Raw genomic sequence first — 16,054 nt, 5'->3', positions numbered from 1 at the left:
TATTTTTTCGGCTGACGCCAAAATTCTTTTTCTCTTCTGTCTGCATTATTCAAAACTAATAAATTTAGAATAGCGTAGTGTGTTGCAATCAAAATAATGATAAAAAGCAAACTACAAAATAGTGAAAAGGTAATAGTTAATCGCGTTTACTCATAAGATACTTATTAAAATATCTACGCGACTGATTAAATAAATTCTAAATGCTTATAATATTCACACTATATACATAATTTTTTTCACTTTCATCGAGTTCCATATTACTAAAAATGACTTTGATATTAAAATTTATAAATTAAATATGCATTGAGTCATGTACATAAAAAGATAGGAATAAAACCATTACAATAAAATTGTTAGATCATTATATAGATCTAATAGCTACGAAATAAATGGCAGTTGGTAGTCTTGTATAGGAAGTCAATTACAAGTTATTTCATAGAAACTATACTGACCATTAGGATATAACTCGTTAAATGCTTCGAGAACTAGAAATTACAATTTTCCCAGACCATCAATGCGTTAATTTATAAAGATATTTTACTTTATGTGTAAGTTTGAATTGGTATTCTTTACCAAAATGATTTGGCAAGATAAAAGCGAGAAAAATTGTTGTACAATACCAATAAGATTCAAATTCAATACCAATAAGAAAAAAAATTCAGTAAATTTTTATATTCAAACTTTCAATACGATATCATTTACTTTAAATTGGTAAAAAAAAATCCCACTGTATACATTGATCTGATAATTTCCTGAATATAACAATCAATATTTGAACATTTAATTTTAACATGAGGTTGTTTATGGGTTGAATATTATCTATAAATTACGTGGTGCATCGTGTGAGATGCAAGGTGGAAAATTTTTTCAAAAAATACTAAAGGGCAGATCATTGGCGCTACATTCTAGCAATGCTACATTTGGTAATTGGAGTTTACTATAAAAGGGCTTTTCACAATTTGAAAAATATATTTTATTTAAAAATCTATTATAATTTTAATATTTTTTCCAGGAACAATTTATTGCCCCAAAATTATTTTTATATCACTTTGAAATTCGAACAATTTGCTTTTTAGTTTAATAATAGAACCGATTACATCTCGGAGTAATATTTTTTTAGCTTAAAAATTACTGTCAAATACATTCGAATTTTATACTTTTTATTGCTTCAGCTATTGCATTCATACGCATGCGTGTTGCAACGACGATATTAGGTACACTTCTTGTAAGCATATTGCAGTTGGAGGGATTAAAATTAAATTTTTAAAAATCTTAAAGGGTGAGGGGAATAGTTGTGAAATTTAATATGCATAAGCGAACAAAATAATTTATAAAACGTTAATGAAACAAATAATGCTTTTATCAACTGATGTTTTTAGGCTTTTTGAAAAGAAACTGCATAACATAAAAATTGTGACTTCCGAATGCATCATAAGAGAAAACAAAATCATGCTATGATATTTCAGATTAAAGATTCGAATCTAAATGAATTGATTGAAAAATAAACATAAACTTCCCTAAACGTTCTTCGCATAAAATTGGAAATCAGTCCAAAACATTTATTTCTAGAATCGATGCAAATGTCTAGATTCTTAATATGGGCACTTATAATGCACTTTTATATTACTTCTGAAAAATAAAGTATGTCATTCAATTTCCTTGTGGAAATTCTGTTTTTGAGACATAATGGTGGGGATACGTTTTTAATCTCAAAATATTAGATTTTCATATGAATGTCAATAAGTGATAGCTTAAGAACATAAAAATAATAAAATTGCGGCAACATTTCGAATTTATAATAGTGGATATGTTGATGAAATAGTAATATTCATGCGTAGAAGAACAGAACTTCCATTATTTTTCTCTGTGAAGAATAAGATTCTTTAACCCTTATCGTGGCAAGATTGCTTTTTTGAAGAAAAGCAAAAAAACTGTATATAGGTAGCTTCTTTACGCTATAAAAAACATTAAAAAATACAAAAAAATCGTGTAATAAAACTAAGTTAAAAATTATTTTATAGTGGTAGTATATTTTTATAAAGTTGTATGTATGGTATACTATACAAAATGAACATAAGGGTTGAAGTATAGCTTAGCTTGCATGTTCCGTGTCGAAAGTTATGTTTTTGAAATGCTTACTTTTATTTGGTACTGTACATTCTAATAAAATGTCCATATTTTAATTATCAAAACATCTGCTGCTTTCAACCTTTTGGTATCACTTTATAAGACATCCTTCTTTCATGACTAGTCATCAAATTCAGTCAACCGTCATGACTAGTCATGACGTATGACTGATTGCTTAAACAATCTTTTGATGCTAGACTTTAGTCACATCATATGTATGCTTTACTTAATTTAATCCTAAATGGATTTTGTTCCAGTAAATTTCCCTAAACTTACTAAACAGCTGTGATCCATGTATCTTCTGGTGCAAGATTTCAACAATGACCCCGGTTTAGGCTGATCTAAAATACGTTCTGAAGACTCTTTACTTAAAAGTACTCTTTCATCCATAATAAAAAATAAAAAAATGTTTTAAGACTGTAAAACAAAAGTTTAAAGGATTTAAGTGTCTGCAATTCTTTCATGCAGTGTCAATACATTCAACCAAATTTATTAGTACATAACTCCAAGAATGTATTTCTGGGAATCAAGGATGTCTAAAATTGCGAGATGCATTAAAAACTCGTAGTTGATGATTTTGGGAAGATCTGTCCACAGATCTTTAAGGTATTCGACTAGATTCTGAGTGAATATTTCAACAAAAATTAATGTTTATATAATTTTTTATTAATATAAAGATAAGTAACGAATAAAAATTAAAATATTTAAATTTTATATGTAGCTTTTGAAGAAAAAGCATGTTTTGTTGTAAATTTTAGAATTTATTTACAAAAACTAGGATTGTTCTAGAGAAAAGAATTGTTAGTTTTTCATGTTTCTTTGTAATATGACACGTATAACATATTTTAGAGTGTAACTAACTATTATCTAAGAATTATATTCAAAATAAAATTTTGGGGTGCAGTATATGAAATTATCTGTGAAATTTTTGAATTTTTCTTTATCATATTTATATTAAAGAATCATAAATCCATTTTTAGAGCAATCAACATCAAATTCATAACTCTCTACATTCTGCATAACATAACGAGCACTAATTATAAATTTCATTACATATTTGGGTTATTATTTTTTGAGACACGATGATAATCGTACAGTAGAATTTGGAAAAACAAACACATTCTTCAGAAAATGAATTTAAAGCTTTTAAATGCTTATAAATAAGTATCACTTACCTAAAAATAGTTTACTATAATTTTTATTCTAAGTGATATGGAGATAAAATAACGATGTTATTGGAAACAGAAATGTATTTATATTTTGAAACTAGAAATAATAATAATTCGAATTTTCATCCAAATTCATGTTTTCAATCTTATTCGATACTTTAAGTCATAAAAAGAAAAAAATTAATTTCACAATTAATCATTTCAGACATTTAGAACCATTATAATTCTCTTATTTTCTTATTAAAATCAAGCTTTTTTTCCCCTTTAATACACTGTTTGATGATTTTCAGGCTTCCAAATAACATAGAGACAAAATAAAGGAAACAAAAATGTACCTACATTTTGAAACAGCAAAATAATAACAATAATAATGCGAATTTTCATCCAAATTCATGTTTTTAACCTAGTCGGATATCTTAAGTCATAAAAAAGAAAAATTAGTTTCACAATTAATCGTTTGAGCAATTTTGAACCATTATAATTCTGTAATTTTTTTGATGAAATCATGAGTTTTTTTCCTTTAATACTCTATTTCATAATTTTGAGGAGGCTACCTAAGTAGACCCCCACCAGCAATTTTTAAATCTAGCCAAATCCCACCCTCTCTTGAATAATAAAATTCTCGTCTTCTTCCTAGCGATGAGAAGATGTGTAAAATAAACTTCGCTTAGAACGTTTTCATTCTCCAGTTCAGTCACGAGTTCCACCCTCAAAAGGGAAGATGGGGGAAGGGAAAGGGGTTCGAGCGAAGTCCCAAAATCTTCCAGATCTGGGGACTGCGATAAAGAGATGATCTTCAAAACGAACACACGCGGGCATAATTTTCACGGCTCACGTGTTTGCTTTTCCCGAACTTAACCGATGTGAGAGCAATTTCGAACTTAATCGAGATGTGGGGAAGGGGGTTGTTGTTGCGAATCGATTGAACCCCTCTTCCCCCTCACATACATATTTTGCTATCAATATAAGTCCCCGGAAGTTATTAAGCAAAGATGATGTTTTCTGAGATTTAAGTTTACGGAAGACACATTTTTATTCGTAAACACTATCTGAAGGGATCATGCTCAAAATTAGTTGGACTTGGGGAAAATATTGCTCACGTCTAGGGCTTTAGGATGCAGTGTAGACTCTCAAATACTTCTGTAAGTCAAACTTGTTTGTATATGTTGTTTTCTCTCAAAGTTTCAAGAAATGTTCGATTTTGCAAATCTTTTTAGAGATGCCTCTAGAATATCGTAACATGAAGATATCTAAAGCTAAAGAATAAAAATAAGAATTTTAAAATTTAGATATATGTCAATTCCACAGAGTTGATGCTCGATGGAGTCAATTTGTTTGTATATGATAAATTCTAAAATACTCCAGGAACTTTTATTTTTGTAAATCATTTCTTGAAATGTCACTAGAAATATCGTTGATAAAAATGTAGATTTATCTTTGATATTCGAAAATAAAAATACGATTATTAATGTTTAGATGAGATAATAGTTCTGTAAAGGCAGTGTTGCATACAATCAAATTTAACAGTAAATAATGCTTCTTAAAAAAATAGGAAATATTCAGTTTTGCAAATCTTTTATGGAACTTTAATAGAAATATAGTATTCATGAAGAATAAAATATCTATTAAATATAAATGAAACTGTGAAAATGAAAAGTAAAACTAAAGGATTTTTAATTTAGATTTGACGCCATTTTGCATAATCAATAAAATTAAACTCATTCATAAATCATGTTTACTGCAGGTCATAAGAAATATTGAATTTCGCAAATATTTTTCGAAATCCACCAAGATACATTGTTGAATGGTGATGTTATTTTAAATTTGGAATTAAAGAGTCATAAAAAGAATTTAAAAATTTAGATTTTGTAACAATTTTGTAGAATTAGTGTGTGATAGAATCAATTTGATAGTAAATACTGAATTCCAAAATATTCGAGAAAAGTTTCTTTTTCTAATTTTCTTCTTGAGATGTCACCGGAAAAATCTCTGCATAGAAATATAAATTTACTTTTACAATAAGAATTTTAACCTTTCTTTGCATGAAGATGGAATTATCCATAATAACATTTAGTGAACAAAAAATTGTATTCATAAAATGTGTACTGTATATTAGTTGTTGCTGGGCAATTTTTTCACGACTATTCGCGTAATAAGGAAAGCCGTAAAAAAAAAAAAAAATCAAATGTCACAATCATTATAGCGGGTTTGAAATGGTCACTCTGCTGTTTGTTGTGGTTGGAATAAACATGCGATTTCGTGAATATTTTTTATGACTAATCTGATAATTTATTGCTAATAAAAGCAATAATGAGTGGATAAATTTAGAAGAGAGAGACATTTTAAATTTGCATGATGATGAATATTTCCATCAGACTGTTTTTTAATTATTTTATATTATATATTTATACTAGGCTCCTTTTAAAACTTTTTTCTATAATCTAGATCATGAATTATATCACCCTGATTTATTTCACACACAAAAAAAAGAAAAATCCATGCAAATAAGGGTTAAAACTAAAATGTAACACCTTTTTTTTCAAATATTAATACGATGTTTTGCTAGTATATATATAGTCAGGAATTCTTTTAAGTTTCGTATATTTTGGTGGAATATTCTATACATGTAAACATTATATGCAAACAACAAGCGATTTTCTAAAATATAAAAACCCATATATTTATACGAATAAGTGTGCTACTTTTACAAGAATAAATGTAAATTTTCCTTGGAGCAAACGAAACTTTTGATGAAAGTCTCAAATCATTCTCAGATTTCTGTGAAGCGGAGAGAACCCAGACCTTTTTCTTCTTCAGCAATTTCTTACTTGCCCCCTAAATGAAATCCTATATAAATTATGCATATAAATGAATCTACACTGGAAAATTTAAGTTTGAGCATATTCTTTACATAATCGAAATTCAAAGTCTATCCTTTCGGGCAGAAATCAAATGAAGCGTGTAAATCCGAAAGTGTTTGAGCGGTTTTGATTATATACTGTATAGAAATGAAATTAATCGCAGTCGTAAGATAAAAGTAGTAATGCCCCTAGGTTCTATTGGTCTTACATAGTCTTTACAAAGATTCCTCTTAAGTGCAGATGAAAAACTGTATTAAAAATTTTGTAAAATATAGCCATATTTATTTGCATACTTCCAAATCCTAGAAAAGAAATTTAGTAAAGAAATAATAAATTACTGTGACCTCTATAAAAGATGAAGTGTTGTTGATATTGTTAAGCAAACAGATTTTTTTTCCCATGAAAAATCGTGAACCATATATTAAATTATTTGAAATATTCGAATTGCAACATTGATTCCATTCATTTTTATCTATCTACCAGCCGTCTTCTAAACCAGCTGCTTGACAGCCAAATTAAGAGTACTAATTTAATAATGTTAACCGACATTAGTGAACTCTATCTTTTCATATTAAATGAAAATCGTATTTCAAAATATATTTGCACAATACGCTTAGAGTATTCTGAATTATTAGCTATGTAGGCAAATTAATTGGCATAATCGATTTAGGTATTGAGAGAGGGAGGTATGCCAAAATTTTATTTTGCTATATGTCTCCAAAACAGAGGACGAAGGGATAGGGAGCGAATGAGTGATTGTTAATGAGATATCTAAACATCATGAACTTTAAACTGAAATAAAAACTGGCATAATAATTGGAGTGGGATTTTTTGTTGTTGTTGTTGTTTTTACTATAAACGATGTACATTAAATTAGAATTTTTGAGATTGCTCTCGAAATAGGGTTACTGACTTCAATATGAAATAAAAATTATAGTAATAACATTGAAATAAAAATGGCGGGAGGATTGGTTCTTTGATTTTTTTAATTATTATTATTATTATATGTAATAATATTTTAAAATCTAATTAAAAAATTAATTTCCTTACTTTCAGTTTAACTTAGACCATATCCATTTCATTCTAAAATATTCTCTTATTTCCTGATCCATTAAACTTTTTCTATTTAATGAATTCAACGCGAGTTCTAAAATTGCTGAATCCACTAAAAGCCGACAAGTTCTCACACTCCGAGTGAAGGGATAAAATATTGCTGACTTAAACACATTCTTCTAAGAGATCCCTATGATTCCCTTGCTTGTGATTGACACGTATTGGAAATCCCTATTAAAATCTCACAGTATATATTCACAGGGATAAAATTTTCATTAGATTTTCTTCATTTCGTTTTGTGTCTTTCTGTGTTGTGCTCATCGCTTTTGCTTGTGCAAAAAATCATACCTCCAGGGATGGAAATAAAAATGAAGTTAGAAATTCAAAGTGTCTTCTCTGACTTCAGCCACGACTCTGCTTCAGAAATTATTTATATGTTTACTTACATATAAATATATATAAATAGTATTACATAAACAGAAATAAATAAAAAGTAACTATTAATTTTTTAATAATTATTTCGCTAACCCTGTATATGAAATTGTTAAGTTAATCAAAATAAAAAAAATCTTGCCCAACAAACTTCAATTTTGTAATAAAAATTAAATATTTTAATTGATTTTTTAACTTTTTATTCATTTTGTGTTTGTGCTTGAAATCTAAAAATTCCGTACAAGGCTTTATTTTATCTTTCATGAAATTGGAACTTTATACAACAGAAGATTTTATTTTAGGAATTAGTGTCGATTCCAACTCTGTTAATTTTCTGTAAATACTTTAAATTGTTATGAGGCCCCGAATAATATACTATGAATCAAAATTTCTTGACACTTTAACAAATCATTTTCTAAAGTTCTATTTAACTATTATTATCAAGAAAGATTCGTCTATCTTAATGATATGCCTTGATGATATCTATTGTGTTTAAATTATACTGTTCCAAGCAATACAACCATTATTCAAAATTAAACTGCGTGAGTTAAGCATTCATTATATGTTATAAACATTGAATGACAAATAAAGCCTTAAATGGGAATTATATGACTTGAATCTTTGAATTTTATAGTTTGAAAACTATACTATTATGAATAAACATTTAAGTGGAAATTAACTCTTTAGTTTAATTCAGTTATACAACTAAGCAGTTTTCACAAACAGCGAATTCTCTGTTTTCAGACAGTTGCAGGCTGAAAGTTCCTTTAGCAGCTTTTCAGTCAGATGCACGTTACAATTTTGAATAAAATCAGACAAAGAATTCTTATCATTTGTTTTCCCGAAATAAAATGCGTTTGGTAAATGATGAAAAAGGGTTGTTCTTGTTTTAATTTGTTCAAAAAAAATGGTTGCAATTGTGAATAAGATGAAAGAATATATATATATATCGATACAAAATTTTAAAAATATTTCTAAAAACACGCTTTCATTATTGGACAGGCAAATAGAGATTAACTATGTAATCGAAACTCTGAAGGTCAAAACAAAGTCGCAAGCATAAGGCAAAGATAAAAACATTCTAAGATGGAAATTTAAACCAATTCATGAAATATTATAGATTTAATGTATGTCTAAAAATGCACTTTTTTCTGTTTCATTGCATCTAGAACTGCTTATCATACAGCTTTCAGAGATTCACTACTTTGTCGGGGGAAGGGGAGGTTGTTTATTAATTTTTTAAATTTTTAAAATGTATTGTAAAATGTTTCGTTTTGTTTCAACACCAAAGCTTCGAAAAGAAAATTAGTTTTTATTTTTTTAAATACCAATAAAAGAAGATTTCTAAAATCGTTTTTATTTATATAGTTTTACTTTTGCCTTTCGCGACCGTTTGGTTTCCGGGGATATTAGTTATATTTAGCTTCAGTTAAATAATCTTAATATAACTTCATGTTCTCAAATTGCTAGATGTTAAAATTTCAATTTTAATAGTCTTATATATATTCTGCTTATTATGCACATGAACTTTCCTAATGGCGACCAACTCCATGATATTATAGCGCTATTAAAAACGGTGCAACTTTCTTCTAAATTTATTACACTTTTTTTATTCGTCCTGTAACCTACACAGACATAACAAAATAATACTTTTCTTTAGCTTTCCACTATGAATAAAATTTACACGATTAAATGCTTGAGAAAGCAAAGTAAACGGCTTGAATTTCGAGTCAATTATGTAATTTATTTTGGAAATTAGGTAAAAAATATTTTAAAAAGGGCAAAAATTCAAGAAACATTTGAAAGAATTTTAAAATTGGTGTCATTAAAAAGACATTTTTTTTAAAATTTTGCATCGATATTATGTTAATTTTTGCACAATTATATTTTCGAAATATACTGCATAAAAACACCAAAATATTGCAATTTTTAATAAATGAAAATAATTTTTTTAAATGCACATTCCCATTCTCCTAGTTATATAAGTGCCAAATTTCGAACCTATATGTCAAACGGTTTGGCGTGCAGAACACCACAAGCATAGAAAAATGCAGTTACGGTCACAAACAACTTTATTGTAAGTAGAGATTATAACCCGATTATTTTGAATGTTATTAAACCATATCATAAATTTTTTGAAATTCACTACCAAGTGGCACCACAAATGTAGAATCAAGCTTAAATAAAAACAATTAACTGCTAATTAGTTGCATAAATATTCGAATAATATTCGATAGCAGACATCATTCAAAATTCTAGAAAAAAAAATAGAAATGAAAAATAAAAAATATTCTTTGCGTGTAGCCATTAACACGAGAAAAAGTATGCATAAAAAATAATTTTTACGGTTGTAAAAAAAATTGTTGCATAGATGTTGCGTACTTAACCAAGAAAAGTTATATAAAACAATTACTATGAACGTAACCATGGTGGAGTTATCGCCGTCCTGACAACACAGCTGGAGTATATTGAATGGCCATTGCTGCTATTCAATAGATGGGAATGAAAGCTGAACCCTAACTGCCAGCAACGTTCATTGTACATTCCCTCCTAAAGAATGTAGTTCTGTCATGAAAGTGGAAGAAAACGTGAGTAAGACTAAAGATTAATGCACGGTTTCTCATGAAGCATATGAAAATAATGCCCATCGTCGAAAAAAAATTGCCAAAATTTCATCATTTTCGATAATAATCAGAAATGGAAACAAACGGTTTTTAGGAGTGCAATAAAAAAATTGTCGCATTAACAATTGGCGAAAAATCGCCCAAAAAATAATTCATCTTTGACAATGTGCATTAACACGCAACTGGAGACATGAATTTACTCACGCGGACAGAGATGGAGTCAAAATGACTCCATTGTTATTTTTCTTTTTTGTCTTTTATAAACAGCATTGGGATTTATTTTGTAAATACAACACATTCTGGAAATTATGTAGTCACCAAAACCATTAAAAATATTAATATTAAAAATGTTAAATGTTATAATATTAAGTTGGAAAGATTTTATAAGAAAAACCTAAACAATATTTTAATGTGTATTTACTTCGTTTCGATATTAGGGAATGATACTAATGTTAATAACTGCTAGAATTCAAGAAACAAAAACGAAGAATACAATATTTTAAAATGTTATTTCGAAAATATTTCTTTATTCCTTTTGCTTTATTCACATTAAAAGCAATTTCAGTGGCATCAATGACTCCATAAATAACAATAAAAATGTTGAAAAAGAATAATTTGGTTATAAGCACGTGTTCATATTTGAACTTTTGTCAACATACTACTGAAAGAATATCTTGAAGGTGCCGAGGAGATGATTGTATTCAAGGACAAAATATCACGTGATAATAAAAGCTAACGAACAACGCGGAGTCATTTTGACTCCCGTCTCCAGTTACAGATTAATCTCAAGTCTAACCATAATTTGATCTCATACCTTTAATTTTCTTATCCGGTGAAACCAGATACAGTTGCCACATCGGAATTTTTAATATTATTGGTAAGCCATTCCTCCATTTGAACTGCAATTCCTGGAGATTAAGAACCTTGAGTTTACAAATCCCCACCTTCTCGCGCAAATCTAAGTTGCTTTTTAAAGTCTGTCCAATGGTTTCGACCCTATAATATATCATTCCATAAATCATAAACAGTTTTAATTATGCTTTATATTTGAATATATCACCAATCCTTTAAATCCAAACCAATTCGAATGAGAATTCCACAAGAATAAAAGGCTGCGTTCTTAGAGTAAACAAATAAACATAAATCTTAGCGGAGATAAAACCACGCCAAATGCGTTCCAAAAGTCACTCGAACCTTGTAGTTCATTACTTACATGAAATATATTCAACTCTTTTAAAACGCAAGACGAAGCTGCTAGTTAAGTGCGGGATGCACTTAAATCATAAATCCCGGAGCACAATTCTGTCCTGTCCCGGAGCCATAGCGATCAATTCTGTCCACTGAAATGTGGTCATTATCTCCAAAATCAAATGGCGCGAAATCTCCCTCCATTCTCTACGTACGGCGAAACTGTAACTGTACCTTTCCTTTCATGCCAGAGCTGATAACGACTTGGAGCAAGGGAGACAGGCACTAGTGAATTGCAAAACTATTCCGGCTAGTGCAGCAACATGTCCGTACTAGAAATCCATATAAATATATTCGAATATCTCTGTACTGCCATCGATTAAAGATACTGTGGAAATTCATGATCTTCGATTGGTGGAATTGCCTCCGCCATATTTCATGGCCATAGATAAGCTCTGAGATAATCTTTAAGAGATGAATGATGAAATTTTCCTGAGGTTTTGAGTTTTCACTGATAAAACTTGCCTGCTTGCTTGCTTTGCTAGTTTTGAAGAATGGCGGAATGGAAACTGACTGAGTTATGGTTCGGTCCAACATTTAGGCCCATATATTCCATTACAAAAGATTTATTTGCATTCGCGGTAGTGATTGAAACGAAGGGAAATGATTTGTGGCAAAAGCAGAGTCATATTTATGAACGATTTGAGTCAAAAGCATGCGATTCACTTGTTGTTTGCAACCTTTTGACTTCTGAAGAATAGGGATAAAGAATTATTTATGAGAAAGGGAGCGAGCACGTTTGTTGCGTAAATGCAAACTGTTACATTTTCTGCTGCAGACGATTTATTTCATGCTTTAATTTAAAAGCCACTATTAACAAAGTATAAATAAATTTCTTACTGATTGTTGAGAATAATTCTGATAAGAAATTTTATTGTTAAACAAATGTTTACTTATTTCATTGAATTTTAAATTGTTTTAAAATGGTGGGAAATTTTTTCAGAATATGATAAAATAATAGCAAACTGAAACAATTTAGATTACATCTGTAAATAATTTACCAAATGTAATAGTTAGCTGATACCTATCTGGAATCCTAATTTCTTCCTATCTGTTTATTTTTACAATAAGTATTATTAACTTTCCAAAATAAACATAAATCTCTTTAGCTTTTCTTCTATGTGAATATAATCTTTGAATTATATATTAATTTCTTGAGAATAATAACACTAGAATGAAAAGACGAGAAATGTAAAGAGATAGCACGTGTTTAAAATTTCCAAACATTATTATTTTAAAGTTTCCAAACCTGAATTTTTAGGTATTGTATAGTATAAAAAATTTCCATTTTTCTAATACTGCACTATAACTAAAAATTCAGGTTATTCTGAAATCTCACAGAATATTCTAAAGATCTCTATAATATTTAATGATACTATAAGATATTTTATAATATCTAGAATGATATATAATTTTCAGAAGTTTATATCGTATTGTGCAATGTTCCCAATGTTATTTATATTCAAAACCTTTCGATTCTAAAATACTTCAAATTGTGGTAGGATCTTTTTTAGAAGTTCAACAAACTTCTAAAGTGAAATAGTGTTCAAAAATAGTTTAGAATATTTTCAAGCGTTCCAATTTCTTTTTAATGTTTTAAGGTTTTTACCTCTTAATAAGTGGTTTTGGTAAAGGTATCTCACACTCTCTATTATTTTTGTGAATTTTTATGTAATAATTAATATTCAATTTGATATCAGTCCTTTGGTTTATAATGAGAAATAGAACGTCCTTTCCATCAACATTTCTTTATTTGAACATTGCACTGTAGATCCAAAATCCACAACAGATCCACAACTGAAAGCAAATGTATATTGCATTGATCAGTTTAATCAGATATATATCGAGAAGGAAGTTATTTCCTGAAAATACTTAAGATTAACCAGCCGTCTTCAGCGACCAACTGCTAGTTCATAATTTATATATTTAAAGTAGTTAGGAAAATAAAAAAACGTGAGTTCACAGCCAGCACTATTGTACCGATTTTGCAAATTTTTATTTTATGTGAAAATTAAAGGCACCTGAATATGTTACCAACAATACTCTTCTCATTCAACCATCGCAAATTTCCAAGAACAATCTCAAAAACACTACTTTAATATGCATCCTCTATGATAAAAAAAACTGTCAGAATTTCCTAGTCACAATTCAATATCTATAATATCTACTTCGCCGATTTTTATTTAATAAAAAACCTCATACATCCTAGATATATCACAACGAGTCGTTTCTCCTCTCATCCTCTATTTTGGAGAGATATTACAAAATGAACTTATACAGAGGCACAAACTTTAACAATTAGATCATTTCTCAATTTCACCAATTTTCGTTGGCAATTAATTTAGCAAGCCCAATTTGGACAATTTAGATAATTATATCATAATTATTTTATCATCCTTTAAAGTAGTTCTTTCTTTTTAAAAAAAAAAAGATTTATTTCATCAAAATTGACTATATTAATAACATTAATATCGCCACTGAGGGTGGTTTATATCGATAACATTAATTTAGTCGTATAATAAGCTTAGATGAATTATGGCTTGTCACGCTAATGATGTGATAGATGTATTATTTGCTTATAATAATATAAGCAAGCAAAGTAATTATTTTAGATTATACCTACACAATGATGCTAATAATAATAGAATATTCTAAGTCGCGAAACTGTCAAATTGCCGACGAGAGTCTGCGAGTTTGTTTAAGATGTTAAACCCTGTCAAAATTCTATTTATATATCGCCCGAAATGGAGAAGAAGAGAAGAGATTACCATTAATGACATATCTAGAGATCATAAACATCCATAAGAAGCAAAATTTTACAAAAGAGATACAAAACAAAACAAAAACAATGGATATGGCTGGAGAACTTTGTCACGGTTCGTTAACTCGAAAATGCTTTGAGCAAGACTGATGGAATTATGTATAAGGACTCAATATCAAATAAGGAAATTTTTATTAAGCTTTGAAAGAAATTCATCCAAAGGAAATTTCTTTATATTTCTAGTACATTATCTAACACAAATTAGTAAGGACCTTTCGGTTCGAAATTTAGGACTTTTTAGTGTAATGTAAATACTAATAAAAATGATAAAAATTCTTTTATAAAATCAGTTGGAAAAAATTAAAAACTGTTTATAAATCAGAGAAAAAAATCACATTTTTATAGAGAAGTTTTTATATGACTTAAAAGATCACCTCCGTGCCATATTTTTTTTTATCAAACATAAATATTTAAAAAAAATCATAAAAATGTGACATTTTTTATAGAAATATTCTAAATAAATTCGGATATTAATCAATTTTATAAAATATTTCAACTTTCAAATATCCTTTTGTTTATATTTTACATCTTACTTTCTTTATAATATTGATTGATTTTCAATTAAAAAAAGTATTATTTCTCATTACTTAGTAAACTAATTAAATATTTAAATGTTTTTTTAATATTTATATTTTTATTTTTATATTTATAATTTTTTTTTTATTTTTTAAATGTGTTTAATAATTTATAGTTGCAAATATTATGGAATATAAAAGTTAATATTTCTGGAATTAATTTCTAGATGATATCACCCATGTAATATTAATATTTTTGCGTAATTAATATATTAATTGGCAGTTAAAGGTATTAAAATATTCCATTTTCACCGAGATCCAATGTTTACATAAAATTTAGAATTTTAGAATGTGATGATAATGGTGAAAAATCGATTTCAAAATTTAATTCTATCAAATATAAATACTGTTTTTTAAATATTCTTTCTTAATATAACTAAGAAAGAATGTTTAAAAAACAATATTTCTCATTATACATGAAATATCATATAAGTCTTGAATCGTATTTTTCTAATTGCTATAATTTTCTAATTTCATATATGAGAATATGATATGTACTTTACATCATTAAATTTTTGTATGAAAAACATCATCATCTGCTTTTATGCTAAAACTCAAAGCTTTACTTAAATTTAGATGCTATTTTATAATAATCATATTCATCCATAGCGTCATTCGAGCATCAAATTCCTATTAAATAAATAATCCCAAAATCATTATAAGTCTGACCGATTATAACGGCGCATTCCGGCTGAAATATTCACACAGAACTCGCTTTTGAGGCGAGCCTGCTTTACATCTTAATTCTTCTGTGCTCTTATCTCACGATCTTTGTCATGAAAATGATCGCATATTTCACATCTCATTTAACCAACTGTTATTGAACTGTACGATCACAGTCTATTGATATAAATTATTCAAGTATAGGTTTAATATCTACTGGAATTAATGACCCGAGGTTCAACCGGTAACGATTGGGGAGATTTCTAAAATACAACGCAGCGGACAAGGCTTCCAATTATTCATTACAGTCGAGTAGATTCCGCACGATGCATTCTGGGATTTTCTCCCTTTTAATTTAATTCACTGCAGTGGCCGGTTAAGAAGATTATGGACTGAAAAGTCGACTGTCGAAATATATTAAATAGGTATTTAACGAAATGTTAACTGAATGAAGGATTTGTAGAAATTAGCTGTGGAATTA

The sequence above is a fragment of the Argiope bruennichi genome, chromosome 6 (assembly GCF_947563725.1).
Source record: "Argiope bruennichi chromosome 6, qqArgBrue1.1, whole genome shotgun sequence".
In the NCBI taxonomy this organism is placed as follows: domain Eukaryota; kingdom Metazoa; phylum Arthropoda; class Arachnida; order Araneae; family Araneidae; genus Argiope; species Argiope bruennichi.
The sequence above is the reverse complement of the archived record's forward strand: the minus strand, read 5'-3'. Positions refer to the sequence as shown.